The sequence below is a fragment of the Canis lupus genome, chromosome 26, assembly GCF_048164855.1.
Source record: "Canis lupus baileyi chromosome 26, mCanLup2.hap1, whole genome shotgun sequence".
Lineage (NCBI taxonomy): Eukaryota > Metazoa > Chordata > Mammalia > Carnivora > Canidae > Canis > Canis lupus.
The window spans coordinates 3,350,148-3,373,584 of record NC_132863.1 but is presented as its reverse complement, the minus strand read 5'-3'; the positions used below and the strand labels follow the sequence as shown (position 1 = coordinate 3,373,584).

Sequence of the window (23,437 nt, the reverse complement as noted above, 5' to 3'; positions counted from 1 at the left end):
AAATGCAGATTTAAAATAATACATATTGTTATTTATTCTTATGAAGTCCTCAGTGTCGACTTCTCACCTTACCTCCTGTGTCTTTACCGAGCTGGGTATCACCTTTACATTTTGTTTAGTTCCTGAGAACCTAGATATGAGGGTGGAGGTGTGATGAGGGAGATAAATACGTTATTGCTGGGACAGTCAGTGTTTATGAGATACTGACCACATGCTTGCTGCTGTCATAGGTACCAGAGTCAGGTGGAAAGAATGTGTGGGGCCGCAGTCTGCCTGTGAGGATTCTGCCTCTGAGACAGAATGGCCTTGCTCACACAGATTCTTTGTCCACTCCAGCTTTGCTGCACTAACAAAACACCCCTAAATCTCAGTGGTTTACATCACTTCTTGCTGTGAGCTGTGGTTCTGCTCATGTGCCCCCTCATTCCAAGTCAGGCTGAAGGAGCACCTCCCATTCAGGACCATGCCATTCTCCTGACAAAACGCAGAAGCAACACAGCTGGAGGAACCTCCAGATTCTTCTCAAAACCTCTGCTTGAATGCAGAATACGGTATGTCATTGCTTCACATCTCATTGGTCAAGCATGTCACACAGTGAACCCAAAGTCATGGGTTCACTGTGTGACAGACGGAGGCCTGGCTCTCACAAAGAATTAGGTTATGTGGGAAAGGACACAGTAAAAAAAGTGTGAGTAATATGATCTATTATACCCAGAAAATCCTCAAAATGTATGTGAACTGCAGTGGATGGCAGTGACAATGAACATTCTACAGGTAGAGAGACTCATGGTGGCCAATGAGAGCAAAGAGAAACCCGAATAGCCAGAAAAACTAGAAGACAGAGAAAACAGAGGGGAGGGGAATGAAACTGGGATTTTCTTCAGTTAAGCATAGTGTCATGGATGGAGGCATGAGAAGGAAGCTCATGCAGACATGTCACTTTTTGCTACCTAGCATCTATTTCCTCCTTCCTGATATCATTTGAAATTGCATTTGAGAAATGCTTCTTTTTATTTGTGGGACCGTAAGAAAGGACGGTGGGGGCCTCTGGAGTCTTCTGCACTCATCCACTTCTTTTACAGTCAAAAAGTCAGCTGGTCACTTACATTTGCCCCATTAGACTCTTTCTTGGGGCTTTAAATGAGAGGTAGGTTGCTTCTAGGACATGACAAGGAGCAATGGCTGAAGTTCACTTCCACACGAAGGCCACACTGTCAGACCCAGAAGGCTCCTTCCCTCCATTCCTGTCCTTTTTCCTGTCCTGGTTCCTACCCTTCCCATAAAGTTTAAAGGATCCCCTCTACATTGAAGTTAAACAGAATGGTTTCTGTAGTATATGACCAGAATGTTCTGATTGATAAGGGGCCACAGAAATCATGGGAAACCAAAATGCTATTCCTTTATAGGGTTTGGCATTGAAAATAAAAAGAAAATTTATTGCATCAAAACAATATATCAGTGGAGATGTTGTAGTGGCCTGTCCCAGGTCACTCGGTGGCAAAACCACACCTTGTTGTGTGAGAGCCCTCCACTGTGTCAGAGCTCCTTTCCCATCACTCTGAGTGGACCTGAGCCTGCCTCAGGAATCAAGGTGGCAGCATGGAAGGGAGGCATTCTGGAATGCTGTAGGATGGCTCTAGATGAGTGGAGACCATGCTAACCAGAATGGGAAAAGGGGATCCATCAGTGCAGGATGAAATTTCCAGAGAAATTCAGGAAAAATTTGGAGTGATGCTTACAAAAGAATTAGAGTAATATGGACAATAATTATGTTAGAATGTTAAATGAAAAGGAAACAAACACATTCACTCTGACAAGTTTTATTCTAATAGAATGAAAAAAAAACCATGTACACAAGAGTTTGGAATTCTGGATAAAAGTATGAATGACTGTCTTTTTCCTAGTTCTACTTTTATGTGGTATCTCATTCTATTACAATGAAAGTGAATCACTCTCACAGAGGAGGATAAATTTTTTCAAAATCACAATTGCTCAAGAGTAAACAGCAGAAATCCAGGGATGCAACACATTTATAAAAAAAAAATGCTTTGCGCAGTTCACCTTCTGATGATTTACACATCTGCTATTTCTCTCAGAGATGAATAGTCCAGGTCTGCTTAAGATCATCTCTTCCATTTGGTGCAAAGCTTTGGCTAATCTCTGCTGGAACTGGGATAGGCTAGGAAATTCACCTGGATAAAAAGATATCACCTGGATATTTTCTATGTAGACAATACTTTATTTATGCGCCTTAGTAGCCATTGGCAGCATCTTTATAATAGCCTGCAAGGGATACAGCTGTTCCCAAATTTAAAAACAGAGAAACACAAAGGCTTCTGAAGCCTGTACTGTGGTCTCTCTTTGACTAGAAAGAATAAGAGGGAACAATGTGCATGTTGGCAGAGAGGTATTATGAAACAACTGCTGGAAAGCTGAACTGAGACAACCTTCCCCTGCTCCTTATCACTTGCAAAAAAAAAAAAAAAATCTCTAAGAGCTGCTATAGAAAAGGAGGCAGGGCTATTTAGGATGATAGCCAAACACCTGCAGATTTTTGAGATTATATCACATTCTGTGGTTCTGGAGGAAAGTTTGGCCACTTTGTTTTCTTTTTTTTTCCCCCATATCACTCATGGATTCTATTTTCTGAGAGTGCTTTGATTTTCTACTGACTTGCAAATGAGTATTTCACCTGAGATGACTCCTGCATCTTTTTGACAGCTATAGGCTTCTTTCTTCAAGGACTTTTGTACTCTTTGGAAATTGATGGGATTATGGCAAGGAAAGCAACCTAGGAATATACAAGTAGGAGAACATCAGTATGTATGAAGTGACCACATTTCTCATATTCCCCTGAAGCAAGATGTTCTGAATCCCTACCCACCGCCCTATGTAGGGTTTACATAGCATGCTCTGTGTGCATCCCTCTGCAATGCCAGGCTCATGGCAGGCCCCGGTATACATTACAACTCTGGTACTCAGCCAGAGCTGAGTACCATAATGCAATGGTTCTAGGTTGTTACTACCAGGAGGCCAGAGTTACCCATGAAGTGACAGCTCTTTGATATACCTGTCTTCTCTGCAGTTTGTGAAAACTCCAAGTTGTCGATTTCAATCCTTCCTCAGTCAGAGGTACAAACATGGCTTCGACTCCCTTGCAAGTTCTGCGGCCGCGTAACTGACGTCTGTGCGGTGGGATGCAAGCAGAAAAGAAGTGATCGTTACCTTGGAGGGCGGGAGGGAGCCTTTTCCTCTTTCTCACTGGCCAGAGCTATAGAGTAAAGCAGCCCCCATGCCCTCAGAGAGGACAGGCAGGCTTGAGAATGGAAAACTGCCTACCTAAACACTATGTCTTGTCCTGGACCATTCAGTTAAAGAGTAATAAGCTTCCAGCTCATACCAGCCACTGTATTCGTGGTCTTTTTGTTGCAATGCCTTACTTAGCCTACACCTCTGCTAATGCATACAGAGGGCAGGAGAGCCCCTTCCCTGCTTTTCCTGGGTCCTGTGCTCTGATCCAGATAGCCTTCCAGGATTTCAAGACTGGAGAAAATAAAACACAGGCATTTCTTATAAAAAATATCCAGGATTGCTGCTTTGGAATGAAGAGCTAAAAGTAAGTGACTGTAAGCGAGTAGTAATTCAGAAAAAAAAGGAAAACATCAGCTCCATTCTTGCCTTTGACCTGCGTGTGGTCCAGGAGTTTGAAGGAAAATCACAGCTGTCATTGGACAAAGAAGTGGAAGCCCAGATACTCTGAGTACCTGAGAGTTTGTGTTTGCACAGGATTTTGCAGTTAATTTATTTTTCTGATTAAATGGTATCTAAAAAAAATAAAATAAATGGCATCTAACCAGAAGTTACTCTTTAAGGAAAACCTTTGTTATTTGACTGTTTTTATTTCTGCCCTGGTCATTTTGTTTACCAATCCTCATGGTAACTTTCTTTGATATTAGAGAATGTCGGCTTCTCAAAGTCCTCACTCTGATGGACCCTGAAAGATGGAGATAGGACTGAATTCATCACTCATTAAAAAAAAAAATCCACTTCCATCCCACATCAGTTTGCCTAATATTCCTTTTTTAAGGAGAGAAAGCACAGAGGCCACAGATGGGGTGGGGGGACACTTGCCTTTCACCAAACAGGAGGACAGAAATGGGACGTTTATCTAAATGCAAAAAGTATTCCTTTGGCCATTATCGAATTCTTGTCAATGAGGCAACAATCTGTATAGGCAACAATCTGATTGTCATGTTTTCTAACATCTGTTTTTTGGACAACAAAGAATTGCCCACAGTTTTTTAAAGCCCACCTGGGAGAGAAACAATGGGGAGTGAATTTGAGATAATTGCATCACTTCTCCTAATGAGCCATGCTTCCCTTACCAGGGATCCCACGCAACCAGAAGCTCCTGCTTTCTGCTTCTTTGTGCCAATGACCCAATGGTGATGCAGGAGAAAGTATCACCGTCCATGTGGTGGAGCACAATTCTTGTTGAATGAGAAAAAGAGAAATAGTTGGTTTCCTCTTTCCACCCCCCATGCCATTTGTGCTAAATATGTAAGAGGCTAGAAAGTCTTACCCAGAGTCTGACATCTGAGTAGAGACCTCAAAAGTCAATAATGTGACCCAAACCTGAACCTTGGCAAACAGTTTCCAAAGCCCAGCTGAGAAGAAAGGGCAGGTGTGCTATTTGATTGCATTTCTTTTGCCACAAAAGATCCTACTTGTTTCAAGTTACTCTATTTGAAGTGCACTTTTCCTGTTGTTTTAATTTGCGTGTGAGTACAAACCTCCTGAGAACAAGGCCTCCCATTTGATTCACTCTTGGTGCATTCCTTTCCCAGAGGCTTGTCTTGCTGCCCATCTTGGATTCTCTCCTTCCTCCACCCCACCCTCTACCGTGCTTACTGGGATCCTCTTCCAGATCAATCCCCTGCTCTCAAAATCCTTATCACAGGTCCACTTCTGCAGCAGCCATAAGATCTCAGTCTCTCTCTCTCTCTCTCTCTTATATATATATATATATATATATATATATATATATATATATATATTGAACAAAGTTAGGGCACAAGAGCAATATATGAAAAATCCAATTTTCTTTATCTTGATTGACAGCTATTATGCCCAGGAGCCATCATTCTGTTTGATGTCTCAAAGAAACAGGGGTTCATTCAGCATCACCACTCCATGCTCCCCTTGGAGTCTGTGTGGTTTAGGAACCTCTAGCCTTGTGTCAGCAGCCCAGTCCGGGGAATACTGGTCAGTGCTGTCATTTATGCCACTTGCTGAAGCTTCTTTCCACCATTGCTTCTCTGGGGACTCATCTTTGGGTATCCTCACCTGGTCCTCAGGTTCACCAGCTAAGCGTGCTGTGTCTGTGCTGTTTGGAGGCTGGGGTACCTCCTATTGCTCCCACGTTGTGTTGTCAAGTTTACATCAATAGGAACTTGGGGGTTCTGCGAAGGTGGGTGCATCAGAGTTTAAAGTTTGTGGCTGTTGAACACATGCCCCTGAACATTTTCTCAGAGGTCAATTCTGTTTTTACCCAGTGCATATCATTTATTCCTCTTGAGAACTGAAACCAAGAGGATTGATTTCCTGACATCCGTTAAACAATACTGAACCTGGTGCTCTTTCACCTTCCTGCTGTTGCATTTCTATTCCTAGAAGATAAGACCCTACATCAACTAAAAAGTTTATTAATTAAGACCTACACTTGCTCAACCAGACTCATTTCAAGACGCTCGCCTTGCTGTCCCCACCAATTCAAAGCTTAGCAGCTTTGTCATAATGGCCTAGGCTCTAAAATCCTACAGATGCTCTCCTGTGACTTGGTCATTCTCAGACAGGGCTAAGATGCCCAAGTTGAGTGAACTGAACTTTGCTTTCTTGACAGGTGTTTTTGGATGATCTCCTGGGGAGTCAATAGTAGACTATCTTCTTACTACACAGCAGTGAGTCAGGGAGCCACTGTATTATCATTGTGAATAATCGTTTCCATACAGAAATCAATAGTTTATAAAAGGGCAAAATCATAGACTGAAGAACAACTTAAATGTTGTTGGACAAAAATAAATGTTGGACAAAAAGGAATAATTAGCGAAAGCACTAAAGGTGACCTCAATTTCAGAGTCTCTAAAGACCATCTATTTGCTACCCTCTTGCAGCATGCTGACATCAGGCTGATTAGAAAGACAGGTGAGCAGGAGGGGAGGGGGCTGCCTGTGGGTGTGTCCGAGACTATGCTAAGGCAGTGGAAATGGAGAGTCGTTTCAGAGCTGGCAAATCCTAAGTTTGTGCTAAGGTGGCTCTGCTAATACCAGGTAACGGGGTCTCTGTGGAAATCCATGACAAAAGATGCAGGAGATCATTGTTGGCAATGACCTGCTGTAACTTCCTTCGGAAGTGGATCATCCCCACCCCGACCCCAAATCCAACAATATGTCAGCATGCACACATCCCATTTTGTATGGTAAACACCAGGACGCCAAGCATCAGTCTTGGTCATAGAGTCAATACCGTGTGTGCTTTTTATAATGAGAATTAATATAGTTCTATCTCAACAAAGCAGCAGTTAGGATGTCATCCTATATTCCCTATTTTCCCCATCCCTAATTCTTAAATGTTGGTGGGCAGAAAAATCTCTTGGCACTTCCAGACTTGGGAGAGATCAGATGAGTGCATCTGGGATGGGGCCCAGGAGTCTGTATGTTTAACACTTCCCAGGCCAAAGGAGCTCATGGGAAGAGCACAGCTGAGGCTCAAATAATGTGTTTCTGAGGAGGCCAACCTTAAATCTTGGCTCTGATTCTGGCTGGCTATGTGACCCTGGACGAGAAACTCAGTCTCTTCTATTTTTTATCTGTGAAGTGAGGATCATAATGCCCACTCCTCGTGTTTATTTGAGCTGGCAACAGTGAGATGCTTGTAGCATTTGTGCATTCATTCAGTCCAAATTCAGTGTCCAGGAGTTCTGGGACAAGCTCTGAGCAGGGCTGTGGCTACAAGGAGCAAATAAGGCACTCAAAGTCCTCATGGTTTTTGGGTCAGCAGATGGCAAGTACTAGTGGCTTTGGGAGGAGAACTACAAGAGGGTTGGTGTTGAGGCCCCTGGCCTCTTGAGTCAGCCCTACTTCTTAGGAAAAGCATCTGGCATCTTGAAATTACTGATGAACAATCAAGCACCATGAATTGGGTTGGGATCTGTTACATAAGCAGTATCAGCTGGGTGTAGCCTTGACTTAGGCTCTCTCAGGCTCTCTGATCCTGAGTCTAGGGTCCTGGTGGAAGTAGCTTATTAAGGACGTTTTCCCACCAGAACTAGGAAAGGGGTGGGGAGCAGGACGGGAAGGGAAGGGAGCCAAGCTCAAGTGTGCTCTCAGGTGAAACCCTAACCTCAGCCTGGACCCTCTGAGACCCCAGGTTGTAAATGACACTTCAGAGTTTTTTGGCCAAGTAGGTAAAGGGCTGTGCCTTTCTATTTTCAAGGATGTTCCAGTGTTGATAAAAGGGATCTGAGGGATCCCTGTATTGCTATACCCATTTTTAAGCTACATAAACAGACTCAGCCAGTTTTCTCTGTCTGAGCTTGCATAGCTGTTACAAAACAGCAGTCACCACTGGCTGAAGGCTTGCCATGTGCCAGGCAGCCCTCCAGGTACTTTACATTAATAACTCACTTAATCCTCAAACAACCTATGACTTAACATCATCATTAGCCCTGCTAAGGGGATTGCATCAAAAATAATTAGTAACCTGCCGAGGGTCACAAAACTTAACATTTCAACTCAAGTTCAATCCCAGAGGCTGGGATTTCAACCCAAGTGTGCTTCACAAACCTGGTCAAGTCTACCATGGTGCTCTCAGTATTTGGTTATCTACATGACTCTGGAAGCCTTAGGAGCAGCTGCCCTTCCCTGTTCACCCTGCATTCCCAGCATCTGGCAGAGAAGTTAGACATTCATACATATTTGGAGGAGGAGAAGAACAATTTCAAAACACCTCGAAGTACTTTGGTCTATAGTTGCACTTGGACTAGAACAAACCCAAGAACAACAGTAGCAAATTATGAAATTCTGGCCTTATTAACTCATTCAGTCAAAAGGCACAGAGCGCCCATAGCATACCTGGCCCCATCCCATGTGCTGGAAGAACAATCATGAAATTGGATACTTTTCTCCCAGCTGAGACTAGGCTTGACAAGTTGAGCAGGGAGGGCTGTCTGTCCATTCTGAAGGCACTCGGCCTCTCCCTTTGTGCAGGCCTTGCTGTCCTGTGTCAGGAGCCCTAATATTGGCCAGGAAGGGACCTGTGTCCCTCCTCTGACCTTCAGCATATTAACAAGGGAGCTCTGTACCTCCTTGGGCCCCTTCGACCTCTCCCCTTTTCCCCTTATAATTATAACAGGTAAATAGCTCAGAGTTATGGTACAAAGAAATAGAGCTGGAGGGATAGTGTTTCAGAACTAATTGTGAGTCACCGGATCAGGTTTCTAAAAGTTGAATATACTGTGAAAATATTCTCCTACCACAGAGTCCTGTGACTTAAAAGTGATGACTGTTAACTATTACTAAGGGAGAAAATTTTACTCAAATTGTTTTCTCCCTTTTCCCATTTTCATTGTTCAATGTATCAGCAAAAAACCCATGGTCTGTTTTAATTTAAGAAGAAATAATGTAAAAATGTTTTCCTCTGCCCTCCTCTCAGGTGTAGTGAGCAATTATAGGGATCGATAATTTTTCATTCCAGGATGAAGATAAAGGAGTCTCCCTTTCAATTCCTCACCTTCTGCCCCCACAAAGAGGGTTGCAGTACCTCTGGAGGCAGCAAGGAACGAGGCAGGGTTCAGAATTCCAGGGGCAGACAACCAGCCTCTGGGTCAGAGTCTCCACCCCAGGCCTCCATTCCCTATCCGTGGTCTCTCCCAAGCTGAGACATTTCTCAGAGTGCACTACCCTGGGCTAGCTGGAAGCTGGACTGTCTCACGTAAATGTTCCTGTGAGGTCACAGTGGTCTTAGGGGTCTCTGATTCCTCCCAGCCGAGTCATCCTAAATTATGGACACTTGGACCCCTCCTGTGTGTCCTACGAGAGAGCCTGAGTAAGACCCTGGAGCCATCATGAGCCACCAGCCTCTAGCTGTAAAGGAGAAATGAACTCTGTAGGGGACATATCCAATTCTGATTTAAATTTAATCTCGGTGGTCAATTATTTGTATAATAATGGAGGAAAATAAAGACTATTTCACCAAAGTCAACTCTGTAATTTTAGAGCCTTTAAGACATTTGAAAAAGCCTTGTGCAATTATGTGGCGCTTAATACTCAGATAATGGAACAATGAAAGATGTATGTTTGCATTTTGTAAAATTAAACTGTATGCAGTTATTTATCTTTTACCTTAATTGTTTGAGCTTGTTTCTAATGTAAACTGTTGTAATTTTAAATAAATACAATAGAAAAAACTTTCATAGGTATCAAGAATCCAGAGTAAATTTACTTTGCAAATAGGCTTTGTAGGTATGTTTTATGCTGAGGATCTTAAACTGACACTTTCATTCAAAAATCTTTTGAATTACTCACTGTTTGCCTCTCCGAGGTCAGATGGATTTTGAGGAGGCTGGATTTCACAATGGAGTTTGGGTGACTTCATCCAAATCTTGAAATATGGGAAATGTATGAAATCGGTGTGCTAGTGGGTTGAAAGTATAGTCTGGACTGACTTTTGTGAAGTGTGCTAACTTTATCCTTTCATTTTTATGTTCTTCCTTTAACCCTGGGTCCAATTTGGTCTCCTTTATAATTATATTTCTCATCCACTTACCTTTTGTTCGCTTGATGTATTTATTATAAGAAGGTTTAAGTATCTTGGGGGATAAGGCAAGTTATAGTATATGAATATATTTGCTAATATTTAAAATAATCGATACAAGTCAAATATACTGTTGGTTAAATTCCAATGTTGTCTTTCTGATGTGATATTCATACCATGACTACAAACACTTGTACAAAACATAAAAACAGAAAGTAAGGCATAAATGATTCCTCATGGATTGCAGAGGATTCCAGGATTACGCTCAATCACATTCCCCTTGTCCAATGGCTTCCTCGGAATTTTATTACTTCAGTGACACTGAATCACTACAGCACAGGGTTTAGGAGTATAAACTTTCAACTGGATGCACATTCCAGCTCTGCCATTTACTAGCTGTGTGACCTCAGGCATGTCACCTGAACCCTCTGAGCCTCAGTTTTCTTACCGAAAAAACAAGAATCCTGGTAATACCTAAGTCTTGGAGGAAGCGGTTGTTCAAATGTATTGATGTATTTTAAAATACTTTGAACAGTACCTGCCTGGCACATGGTAAGCCTCCTATGGGTTAGTCTTGGGTAAAGCTTTATTTTGGAATAATTTCATATTTATAGACAAGTTGTTAAAATGTACAGAGAAATTCTGTAAATTCTTCTCTATTTGCTAATATTTTTACATATGTGCTTAGATATCATTATTAGTTTTCTATTGCTATGTAAGTACCTGTCATAAATTTAACAACTTAAACCAATATACATATATTGCCTCCCAGTTTCCAGGGGTTGAAGTCCAGATACAAGTATACTGGGTCCTCTACTTAGGGTCTGGCCATACTGAAATCAATCAACCTGTCAGCAGAGGCTATAATCTCCTCTCATTTTCAGGATCCTCTTCCAAGCTTAGTGGTCACTAACAGAATGCAGTTTATTGTCTTTGTAGGGCTGAGATGCCTACTTTCTTATAGGTAACAGTAGAGATCATGCTTAGCTCCTAGAGGCCTCCTGTCATTTTCTACCATGTGAGCCTTCCCACAGCATGTCAGTATGCCCTCCTGCAGGAGAGAGCATTTCTCTAATGGCTTACCTTTAGTTAAAGGGTTCACCTGATTGGGTCAGACCTACCCAGGGAAATCTCTCTTGTGATTAACATAGAATTAACTGAGGAGTAGTCTAATCATCAGAATGGTATTCCATCATATTCACAGGTTCCGCCCAGACTTATGAGGAGAATACATTACACAGGCATGTACAACAGAGTGTGAAAATCTTTGAGGATTACCTTAAAACTCTGCTGTATGTGTATTTTTTCCCTGAATACTTTAAGAGTAGGACAGATGTAATGCCTCATCACTCTTGAGAATGCTTGAGAATGCTTTTTCTATGACGAAGAACATTATCTTACAGAACTACAACATAATTGTTAAAATGAGAAAATTAAAATTGACATAATTATCTGTTTTAGAGACCTTATTTATCTATTACAAATTGTCCTTTATATTAGAGACACACAAAAAAAATCTGGTCCAAGATACAATCCACATGTTGCATTTCAATGTCATGATTCTTTAGTCTTCTTTAATCTGGAATGTTTCTTTAGTGTATATTTGTTTTTTATGATCTGGGCACTTTTGAAGGGGGCAGCCTAGTTACCTTGGTGACTGTTTGATACTTCCTCATTATTAATTTAACCAATGCACTTTTGCCAGGAGAATGACAGCAGTTATATTTTGTTCTTGATGTGTCATATCAAGAGTCACCTATGTTGGTTGGTCCAATTATTGGCGATGTTAACTTTGATCATATGGTTAAGGTGGTGTCTGCCAGGTTAGTCACCATAAAGTTAGTCTCTACATAATTATTACTAAAGATGAGCATTGTCCAGTGTTAAAAAGTTAATAGGAACAAAGAAAAATAATAAACTTTCACAGGCCTGAAAGCACTGTATAGCCTCAAAGCACTTTGACTTATATTCCCTTAGAGTTAGCCAGTGAACAAGTCTGAGTTTGGCTGTCTGCTGAGCTCCCAAATTCTTGTCTTTCAAGGGCTCTGCCCTGCAATCATGCAACTCTCTCTTTCCTATAACAAAATTGCCTCCCTCTCTGGGGATGATTCTCAACACAATATCATCACATCTTACTTTGTTTCATCAGAGACTACATTCATCGTCTTACTCTCCTCACTCCCCTCTTAGAACAGCTTTATCCTGACCTCTGTCATCATCATACCACTAAGAATGAGACAAATCATGTCCAGCTCACCAACAATCTCCATGACACTAAATCCAATGGATGTTTCTCTGTCTCCACCATTTTTGAGCTTTCAATGACAGCCAACATTATCAGCCACAATTTTCTTGAAATGTCCCTACCCCAGCCTTTTCTGGCGGGTTTCCTCTTATCTCAATGGCTGTTTCTATGTCTCTTGAAGTCTTAGATATTACTCATGGGAACCCTTGGGATGGCATAGTTCTGCTCCACACGGTCGCTCAACCTCCAGCAGGTGAGCCCAAGTATGTGTCCATGGCAGTAGCTGGTCCCAAAAGAGTGAGTCACAGACACAGTGTCTTAATGTCTAGACTCATTCTGACCCTCTGACATTTCTGCTGCATTCTATAGGCCACAGTGAGTCATAGGGCCAGCCCTGATTCAAGGGGGAGGGAAGTAAGTTTCACATCTTGATAAGAAGACCTTCAAAGTCTCATTATAAAACATGCAAATACAGGGAGTTGGGAAGAATTGGAACCATTTTTTGCAATTAATCACTAAATCCACTAAAAATAGCCCTGGACAACATGATATTATCTGCCATCTGCTTTTGTATTTTTGGTCAAATATAGTGATTCCTATAGGTTTTGACACACTCGTGATGCACATTCAAGTATTCTTGTGCCCTTTCTTTTCACCATCTGTTCTCCCTTCCTCAGTTTTATTGAGTTATAATTGACATATAATATTATATTAGCTTCTAGTGTACAACATAATGAGTTGGTATTTGTATACATTGGGAAATGATCATCACAATAAATCTAGTTAATATCCATCACCTCAACATAATTACAATTTTTTTCTTTTGATGAGAACTTTTAAGATCTATTCTCTTAGCAACTTTCAAATATATAATACAATATTGTTAACTACAGTCATCATGCTGGGCATGACATCCCTATGACTTAATTCTTATAACTGAAGGTTCTTACCTTTTGACCACCTTCACCTGTCTCATGCCTCCTATCCCTGCTTTGGGCAACCACCAACCTATGAATTCAGTATTTGTCCTCTGTCAGACTATTTCACTCTCATGTGTCTTCTAATAAAGACCGTGGCTTCTCCCACACCCATCTGTGGAAATATCCTCCTAACTCTGACCTCTGTGGATTTCCATTTTTGCTGGCTCTGTAGCATATCAGGTTCTAAGGTTACCAAATGATGTGAGGAGTGAGCTTAGATAGGGGGCCACCTTGCTGGTGCCCGTGAGAGCCATAATGATTGGTCATGGAGTTCAGCTTCTCTTATGACTGAATATTCTTTCTAATTTCACTCTATTAGCTCCAGCTCCAGATCAAGCCATTCACTTTCTCTATCTTATTCATCAGTCCTAAGGAAAAAAAAAAAAAGGAGTGTTTTTCTGTTAGTTGGAAAACCCTCTGACCCTCCATTATTTCAATTTCTTTCTCCACCATGTCTAGATGGTACTTTGGCAAAGACACATTTATATTTATGAACCACATGAGTTTAGAAATGAATCTATTTTCTTCAAAGTTATACTGAAAGGAGGTTCAACCAAGCTGGACACATATTTGGAGAAAGGGTTACTTTCCATGTCTTTCCTATTTATCATGACATCTCTGAAGGCCATGAGACTAACCTGAGCATCTTCCTTTTTGGGGTATCATTGAAATCACCTGGGTTGCTTAGAAATAATCATGCCTTGTCACCACCCTGAGGGATCCCAAGGGTCAGAATTACCTGGGTCCAACTAGAACCCAATCATCTGTACTTTACAGAACCTCTGCAATAGCTGGAATTTTGGCAATCAACAGGATTAGAATGAATGCTGCTTGAATTCTCCCTCAACCAAGAGGCCCACTTAAATACCATACAGGTGGATTAGCTCCTTGTTCCTTTTAAATCAGCCAGAGAATAATGTCCAGAGTATCAGGCATGAGAACTAAAATTCCACATCACTTATTCTCAGTGTAATATTTTAATCTGGCTCACCTGGACTAGTTTAGAGTAATAACTGTGACCATATTGGTGACCCTCTGCCCTAGTGGAATTGAAAATTATGAGGTGAGCTCCTTTATAGGTTCTGAGATTCAGGATAATAAGGTATCTTGTCATTCCACAGGAGACAGAAGGATTTAGTCCACCCTTGGAGGCAGATGGGATAGACAGTCACAAATAAGTGATGGAGTCTTGGGCCCTTGTGTCACCAGACGTGTTCTATGGGCATCGATAAAAAGGGGAAGAAACAAGTGGAGTGTAATACATAAGACTAAGTACCCTGTTAATAGTGCAAGATTCAGAGAGCTTTTGACTTTAGGGTCTATGTGAGGATGAAGAAGTCTCTCCCAACAGATAGGAGATATACCAGTGCAATTGTACCAGACTTAAAAAAAATGAGAGTAGCATGTAAAAATATGACACTCATTTTGTCAGAAAAGGGTAACAAAAGCTTACATTTTAATGCTTTTTTATGTGTGCTGCAAAAAAACCTGAAAGTTTACATAAGAAACTAAGAATAAGTATTATCCAATCAGAGGTATGGAGTCTTGATGGGGGTCGACAAGAATGGGAGAGAGAGATTTTTTTCTGACTCTTATGACATTTTTCTGGTTTTTGAACCATGTGAATTTACTGCTTATTCAAAAATTTAATAATACTATCTCTAGTCTTACCTACTGAAAAAATACCTAAAGAGAGACACATCCTGTGAATTCAGCAAAATGTTCACATTGTGTTTTATCAATCACAACAGTATTTACATATGTTTGAAACAGAGTAGTGCAGATTAGCTCAAGACATATTATTTGCTCAGGCTATGAATAACGCTTGGAGCACATATGGATTCATGGGCCCCTTGTAATGACTCCTTCTCACGTCATGTTCACGGAAAACCATGGTCTCTGGTGTGCCCAGCCCACCTGACATTCTTGGGTCACTCTCCTTTCCATAAAGCCAAGTGTTGGACAATTTTACAAGTTAAGGTCCCTAATGTTTAAACCTCATATGGGCAGTCTGGGTGGCTCAGTGGTTTAGCGCCGCCTTCAGTCCAGGGCGTGATCCTGGAGAGATCCTCGATCGAGTCCCACATCAGGCTCTCTGCATGGAGCCTGCTTCTCTCCCTCTGTCTGTGTCTCTGCCTCTCTCTCTCTGTGTGTGTGTGTGTCTCTCATGAATAAATAAATAAAATCTTAAAAAAAGAACTAATAATACTTGTAACAGAGCTAATGAGATAGTTTTAAAAAGCTCAGAACATTTGTTTCCTCCTTTCCCTCCTAGAGCATCGTGGCTAGCTTGGCTCCTTTGGCCACCATACTGTTCATGTTGGGAGAATGGAAGCCTTTCATTCTTCCCTTGTGTTGGTGTGTCCTATGCTCTCTGTTATGTTAATATTTCTACAAAAACATTTTGTAGCTCAGTGTTGTGGGCCAAGATAATTCCATCAGCAGCTATCAAGCCCCTAGCCAGCCACATCAGCCCCTTGCCCCATCAGCATGCCTCATTAGCACCCACACATGCCTCCCAGCACCTTTAGTGCTGTGTGTTAAATGTGAAGACCGCCCTTATTCATAGACCCACCTGTAAGGTCACAGGCACTTTCACAGATTAAAACCTCTAAAAAGGGGGCACATGGGTAGCTCAGTGGTTAAGCATCTGCCTTGAGCTCAGATGGAGATCTCAGGGTTCTGGGACCAAGTCTTACATCGGGCTCCCCACATGGAGCCTGCTTCTCCCTCTGCCTGTGTCTCTGCCTCTCTTATTATGTGTCTCTCATGATAAATAAATAAAATCTTTTTTAAAAAGAAAAACTCTAAAAAGTCCTATGGTAAAATAACCTTTTTAGCTTTCTTTAAACAGCATCTCCCAAATTCATTTACTACTAAACTGGTTTTCAAAGAACCCTGCAAGTATTCTCAGTTCTGGCCTAAGTGTTATTAGCCCCTTCAAAGGAAACAAAGCAGAGGCTCCTTATCTCCCGTAGGGCCTTAAATCCCAGCAGTGTCAGGCTTTTTCTGCAATAAGAAATACATCCCCAGCTCAGTAACTGTTCCCTTCCCTTCTTCCTCTCTGATGCACTTTGTATAATATAAAGGTGGTAGATTGTACTCCTAGAACATGGACAGAGGGAAACTTTTACTTTTTCTTTTTTTTAAGATTTTTAAAATATATTCATTCATGAGAGACACAGAGGGAGAGAGAGGGGCAGAGACACAGGCAGAGGGAGAAGCAGGCTCCATGCAGGGAACCCGATGTGGGACTCAATCCCGGTTCTCCAGGATCATGCCCTGGACTGAAGGTGGCACTAAACCACTGAGCCACCCGGGCTACTTTTTCAATTTGCATTTTACTTAGTGAACATTCAGTGCAATATTGGTTTCTGGAGTAGAATTCAGTGATTCTTCACTTACATACAATACCCAGGGCTCCTGAGGCAAATTTTTAAAGCCAAAGCCTCCTCTCAAAAACTTCAGGGGGAGGGATCCCTGGGTGGCCAGCGGTTTGGTGCCTGCCTTTGGCCCAGGGCGCGATCCTGGAGACCCGGGATCAAATCCCACATCGGGCTCCCGGTGCATGGAGCCTGCTTCTCCCTCTGCCTGTGTCTCTGCCTCTCTCTCTCTCTCTCTCTCTCTCTCTCTCTCTCTCTGTGACTATCATAAATAAATAAAAAAAATTAAAAAAATTTCAGGGGGAGAAACAGAAATCTCACTTTGGTTTCCTATAGTTTAAAGGCTCCAGAGAGCTTTCTTCTGTTTGCAGGAAAAGCTCAAATCTTACATGTCAGTATACATTTTCAAAAGAGATTACTTTACTTTTGACTTGAATCATTTCTATCCTGACTGTTTAAAAAGCCAAAAGCGATATCCTTTTTTCCCTTCTCCTAAATCAATAGGAGACATTTCAGCCAGACCCACTGGCTCTGACCTCTGGGAAGGGCAAGCAGTCCTGCCCCAGCCACCCCTGACTGTAGCTGATGGTGGGGAAAACCCCAAGCTGGCTGTGTCTAGACAATACAACTGAACCAGCAGGGAAATGAGCAAGCAAGTCAGCATTGCAGACCATCCTAGCAAGGTAGTAGTGCATTCCTCCACCTGAGCTTTTGTGGTGGGTCAATTTGGTTGTTAGAATGACTAAAATTATACAGCGGCCCCTATTCTGGTTGTATAAAAATGCCCTCCATTCAAGGAATGTACTGTGTGGTTTGCCACATTTGGGATTCTGAGCCTTTTTGGATATGCTATCTTTAGTGTCAAACCCCACATCCATTCAGTGCTGTTAACCAGATCTCCAGGGTGTAGATGACAGTTCAAGCAAGGGTATTTTCAGATCTATAAATACCCCTTGGTCACCAAGTGGCACTTGTTTCCCATATATTTCCATGAAACAGGACAGCAAGAGCCAAGTTTTCTCTGGCTTATGAAAAGGGGCTTATGAAAAGGGGCTCATTCTACTGAGACTGTTTTTCTGAGTTAAAGTTAAAAATCCAATGGGTTTCTCAGTGCTGCTCAGGTCCTCACATGAATCTTTGATGCACTGGGAAATCACACTGTCAAGGCAGGGAAGTGGGTGAAGTGAGAATTTCAATGGGAATTCTGCATCTGAGGGGGGATGCGCATGTGAGGATGTGAGGGTGTGTGTTTTGTTTCTCCAAGTCTGCTTAACAGGCAGGCAGAACGGGAGGAGGAAGGACTGTACTAAGCCTTTCAGTGGATCCTGAGTTTATAGGAGGCGCTTCACACAAATGCATGAACACTTCCCTTTCTGGAAACAGCCACCGCGTTATTCGACTCAGGACCTTGTGCTTCTAGAAATGCCACGGTCCAGGTAGACTTGCTCTGTGGCTTGCTGATGGTACCAGTTTGGTGTTTATTCTATCTGTTTCACTTCCCTTATATGTACAAATGAGACCTCCTGAGAGTTAAATTTTATATTGCCTCTCTGAAAGCAGAGTCTCTGCCACAAAATCAGCCTCTCCCCTCGTCTTCTCACCTCTCATTCTCCTCTCTCCCCCTGCCACCCTCCTCCTCCCTCCTGCCTCCCCTCTTCCCTCCCTTCTGCCCTGCCCAACCCATGTCACTCACTTCTCTGTCATCTGTCACATGAGAAGTCCCCTGTGGAGGGGATTCCAGAGAAACCAGGAGCATCTGCCCCATCTCTGACTCCACCGAGTGCCCAGCTATCTTTGGGACACAGGAGAATTCAGTTTGCTTTTTTGAGTTAAAAATCCAGCTGTCCAGGGGCTGCTGCTCCTTTGACAACTGCCACACATGTGGCTTTGCCCTCCTCTCCTTTAGATGGCACCATTTTACTGCAGTGCAGCCTGGAGAATCCTCCCCCCGCCCCCCCTCCCCGCTTCAATTAGTATTCCTTGTGCAAAAATAAGAAAATTCCTTCATTATGCTGGTGCCCGGTGGCAATCTGATAATTAAGGTGACGCATCAGCATTTCCATTATAAACCCCAATTCTCACATAGGGTTGTAGCTCAGCAATAAAAACTTGCTAGCGAGGTCCTAACCTTAGGACATTTTAAAATAAACATTGCATTTAGCTTTTAGTGGATCTGAGTGGATCCTAATTATATATGTCAAGTCTTGTCCAAGAAATTCTTTTCCTCTATGTGACCACAAGGAAATTAGGACTTTATCTAGGATTTTGAAAATCTCAGCTAGGTATCAGTTTGCATTAAAATAAAATGCAAAATGTGAAAGATATATCAATTAAAAATTGAAAGCAATATAATCTTTTGATTTTTGAGATTTGGTTTCCTAAAGATGAGTATGCTTTATCATTTCTATCACATTCTTGTTTTTGTCTCTGGGTAAACCTAACAATAGGCAAATCTAACTTCTGAAACAGTCCGAACTTCATCCAGAGCACATTTCTTTGGGAATTACCTAAATAATCCATTCATTTCCTTGCTCCACTTTTTCAGTAGCAATGTGATCCTAGAATTAATGCAGAGGCCACTTCACAATCTTGGCCACTCCATGGGGTGGGAAAGGTGTGTGGGAGTCACACTCCACATGAACCCAAGGCAAGACTCCTGAGTATTTCAGAGCAATCCCCGTTTCAAATATTCTGTCCCTTTATCCAGCATGGTAGCAAATCATGTATCCTCTCTTTTGGCTACAAAAATATTTGGTCAGGTAAATATCTGGTCAGAGAAGGATTTCCAATCTATTGAACAATACTGTACATCTTCAGACCATGCTTCTACGTGAGCCACCTAAAATAAAATCCCTGACCAATGATGGCTTTCTACTTTCCTTTAAAATGATTGATAATTGAAAGTTACTTAAATGTTTTCTGTTGAACTCTGAGGGCATACCATTAAAATTGGAAATTTTAGGTTTTAATCATTGATGAGGTTTTTCTGCTCTATAGCACTTTATGATCAGAATCAAATGTTTTAGGGCACCTGGCTGGCTCAGTTGGTAGAGCATGTGATTCTTGATCTTGGGGAGGTAAGTTAGAGCTCCATGTGGAGCACAGAGTCTATTTAAAATTTTAAAAATAAAGTTTAAAATTCATTTTAAAAAGGAATAAAATGTCTCAGGTACACATTTGAACAGATTCACATGGAGAGCTATCTGAATGTTTGTTACCAACCTTCTTGTTTGCTTCTAGCTGTTATATATGTTAAATGACAACAATTGCTTGACTGAAGAGACTCAGAGTTGGAACTAGAATAAAGCAGGCCACAGTTATAAGAAGAAATGTTCTAGAATTTGTGCCTCTGAAGAGTCCCATAGGTTGGTTTCAGGAAAATTGTGCATCTTGGTGTTAGAGGTGAGACCGGAAGAGAGACTATGCAGTGTCACCGAGGACTTTGCAAGCTGTTAGAATAGAGAGACTGAGAATGAGTGGACAGAGTTGAATGCCTTTTGTCTGTCCTGATGGGCTGTCCCTAAACCAATCTCACCTCTTCTCTTTTCACTTCCTGTTAAATAGTAAGTTCAGATTTGCTTTTTAAAATGTTTTCAGTATCTAAGTTAGTCCTGGATTTGAACTGCAGCTGACTTGTAGAGAAAGACATTGGTAATGTGGGTGTGGGGGTGACTACTCTGAGTAGCAAGATGACCCTAAATCCTTGCAGTGGGAGTCAGAGAGAATTAGGGGCTCTTTAAGATGAGCAAGGATGTTGTCTATGGCTGAGTGGCCTTTATTTGAGGGAAGGGCTAGAATTATATACACTCTGTTGTAGCCACAAGACATAATAATTTCCCACGACCCCAATCTCAGAGCAATAACATGTCTGGTTAACTCAATTTTCCATGATAATCAGACATAAGGATTAATCAATGACTGTAACTCCCAAAGTACAAAAGATTTGAACTTGAACCCTCTGGTAGCATCAATCCCTGCTGCAAGCCAGTGAATTGATTGTTTTTCCCTCATGGGCACCTTCTGGTAGGTATACAAATAAGGAGAACCCAGGATGAAAGGAGAGGAGAGAGAAGGACAGGAGGAAAGCCATACACATACAATTTGTTGTTTCTGCTACTCTCTATAATTACAGTGATGCTTCTAAAAAAATGTTCACAGATGACTCATAGAATGAGAGCAGCATTACTTTTGTGTAACTGATACAGAACATAGAAAACAACTCCCTTCTTCCTCTGGTGTTGGTTTCAGACCACAATGCCTATTTCCCAACATAAGAGAAGAGAAAGAAGAAGAAAGAAAAGAAAGAAAGAAAGAAAGAAAGAAAGAAAGAAGAAAGAAAGAAAGAAGAAAGAAAGAAAGAAGAAAGAAAGAAAGAAAGAAAGAAAGAAAGAAAGAAAGAAAGAAAGAAAGAAAGAAGAAAGAAAGAAAGATTTTGAAATGTTAACTTTATCAAAAATCAAGATGGATGACTAGGCAGGTTCAACTGGGTAAGACTCACCAGAGGGAGGTGAGAACAGAGAGGAAGGAGGGTTGTAGTGACAAGAGATGTCTGGAGAAATTGGGGAGACTAACAAGTTGACTTCTTTTTTAAGATTTTATTTATTTATTTTAGAGAGATAGGGTGCTTGTGAACAGGGGAAGGGGCAGAGGGAGAGGGAGAGAGAGAATTTCAAGCAGACTGCCTGCTGAGCACCGAGCCTGATATGGGGTTGGATCCCAAGACCCTGAGATCATGACCTGAGCTTAAATCATGAGTCAGACACTCAACTGACTGAGCCATCCAGGCATCCCAACCAGGTGATTTTATAACCAAACAATGTCTATTACTACGTTTACTTGTACCCTTAAGTTGCTTGAGGATAAAGCAAATGAATTGTGCCTAACTTCACAGTGGAGAAGTGATTTCAAATAGCAATAACAAAAAAAGCATGCAGCCCAGAAATGGACTTGACCCCCTTCTTTGCCAAACTCCCATTCACCTCTCAAGACCCAACTCTACATGTCTTACTCCTTGTGTGAAAGCATATTCAATTCTTCTCTCATATCCAATCTTCCTTCTGCAGGTTTTTGTTCATGCTCCTGCCATGAAATGTACTCCTGTAGTACATCTAATCTAGTACACTCACTAGATTAGAAAGCCATTCTTCCCATTCGACTGAGTTCTTCAGGATGAGAGCTTATTCATCTTTGTATTCTCAATGCTTGGTACAAACCTTATATAAGACTAGATAACATAACTAGACATGGCTAACAGATGACGAATATATACATGGATGCTGGAAAGGTCTTGCTCTTTTATCTTTGAGTGGTTATGAAGAAATTACCAACGGCAAAAAGCCAGAAAGTTGTCATTGTGGCTGCTGTAGACACTTAACGGCTAGTTTCTACATAGTAACCTAGCTTGAAAAGAATGCCCAGAAACCAACTCAGAATTCCAAAATGAATGCCTAGAACTTTTCTGGCTGGTGGGGATCAACCTGGTTGAAGATCTCACTCCATCATTAGTCCCAGGACTCAAGTGAACCCTGATACTTTGGACTAAAATGAGTACTCATTTAGAGGAAACATTTGGCAGCTGGAGATGTGGTCAGTCAGCAATGAATTGTTTAGATACCTGGTTGCTGTTTCCTAGGAGACCACACGTCAAGTACCTGCTGAATCATGTGCTTCCGTTGGGTAAAGATAGGCTTCTCTGACAAGATGTGGGAGGTTGGGCTGGAGCAGATACCTGACACACATCCAACTGGCCAATCTGAGATAGAGAAGAGGAAAAGGGAAATGTGAAGCTTTACTCACTGAGAATGTATTGTCATAGGGTCTGCTTCCAAGGGAATTGTATGTTCTCAGGTCAGAAGGAGCCAGTCAAACCATTAACTTGTCATTTTTAATAGGTGTTCTTCCACCAAAAAGGTTTTTCTTTATGTTATTATATGAAACCAAATACTTTTATTTCTGCTGCATAGACATAATGGCCTGCTTATGAGTGTAAAGCAAGTGCAATGCCACATATTCTAAATGAAGGAGAACTTTATAACGTTCTACCTTTTTAAAAAAGATTTTCTTTATTTATTTATGAGAGAGAGAGAGAGAGACAGAGACACAAGCAGAGGGAGAAGCAGGCTCCATGCAGGGAGCCCGATGTGGGACAGGATCCCAGGTATTCAGGACCAGGCCCTGGGCTGAAGGAGGCGCTAAACCGCTGAGCCACCCGGGCTGCCCTATAACATTCTACCTTAAAAAGGAAGTTAATGGTCAATGTGTGACAAGTAGTAAATCATGCATGGGTCAGTTTCAATGAAACACAGGGAAAATTCTCAATATGGCAGAGAAAATAAAATGGAAGATTGTCAAGGATAAAGCTTTATGATTGAAATTTAAATATAAATCCAGATTCTGTTTTCCAACTCTTCTTAATTCTTCCCCTAAACAATTGTGATAATCTTCTGTGATGCTTGGTATAACTAATGCTCCAAGACCCTGCAAAAGATAAAGGCAAGAATCAACAAGGTTTTGGGGAGTTATACCTATGAAATAATGCTTAAGCCTTCATTTGAAATTCTACATTTCTGCATCTTAGGTGAGAGTCATTCTGGTAAGAGATATTTTAAAGGCAGGAGTAACCCAGTTGGCCAACTCAAAGGAGAAAACAAAACATAAAGAGCTCATCTAGCACTTTGATTGTTGGTAAACTATACCAGATTGGTTTGAGATGACTAGGTTGGAACTAAACTGCTGGAAAATAAAACTAGTTAAAAACTATAAAGCAACGTCTTCTTCAGAAAAAAAGTATCTTTATCCAGCTATCCTACCGAGGAGCTATTTACTTTTTATCTTGTGTCTTCCTTCTCATGTTCTAAAATTTCATACCCTCTGTGAAGCTCCTGAGAAATCCAGTTATCACAATGCTCCAAAGCATAACACCCTCATCCTTTATCTCTGTGCTCTGTCTCTTTGCACATGAACTTGGCTTAAAATGAAACATGTTGGTCAATGGGCTCCTGCAGGAGAAGGGACCC

General features: G+C 41.5%; 1 long non-coding RNA gene across 2 annotated transcripts; it reads right to left on the bottom strand.

The window, feature by feature from the left end:
• Positions 1-1,814: 1,814 nt before the first annotated feature.
• On the bottom strand, positions 1,815-22,027 carry LOC140617969 (uncharacterized). Of its 2 annotated transcripts, none has more exons than XR_012018120.1 (4): positions 21,430-22,027; positions 4,386-4,490; positions 3,071-3,185; positions 1,815-2,791 (listed from the first exon to the last, which is right to left on the bottom strand). It is a non-coding gene; the product is annotated as an uncharacterized lncRNA (long non-coding RNA). The 2 variants fall into 2 exon arrangements; XR_012018121.1 differs by having other exon boundaries at positions 21,548-22,027.
• Positions 22,028-23,437: the final 1,410 nt, after the last annotated feature.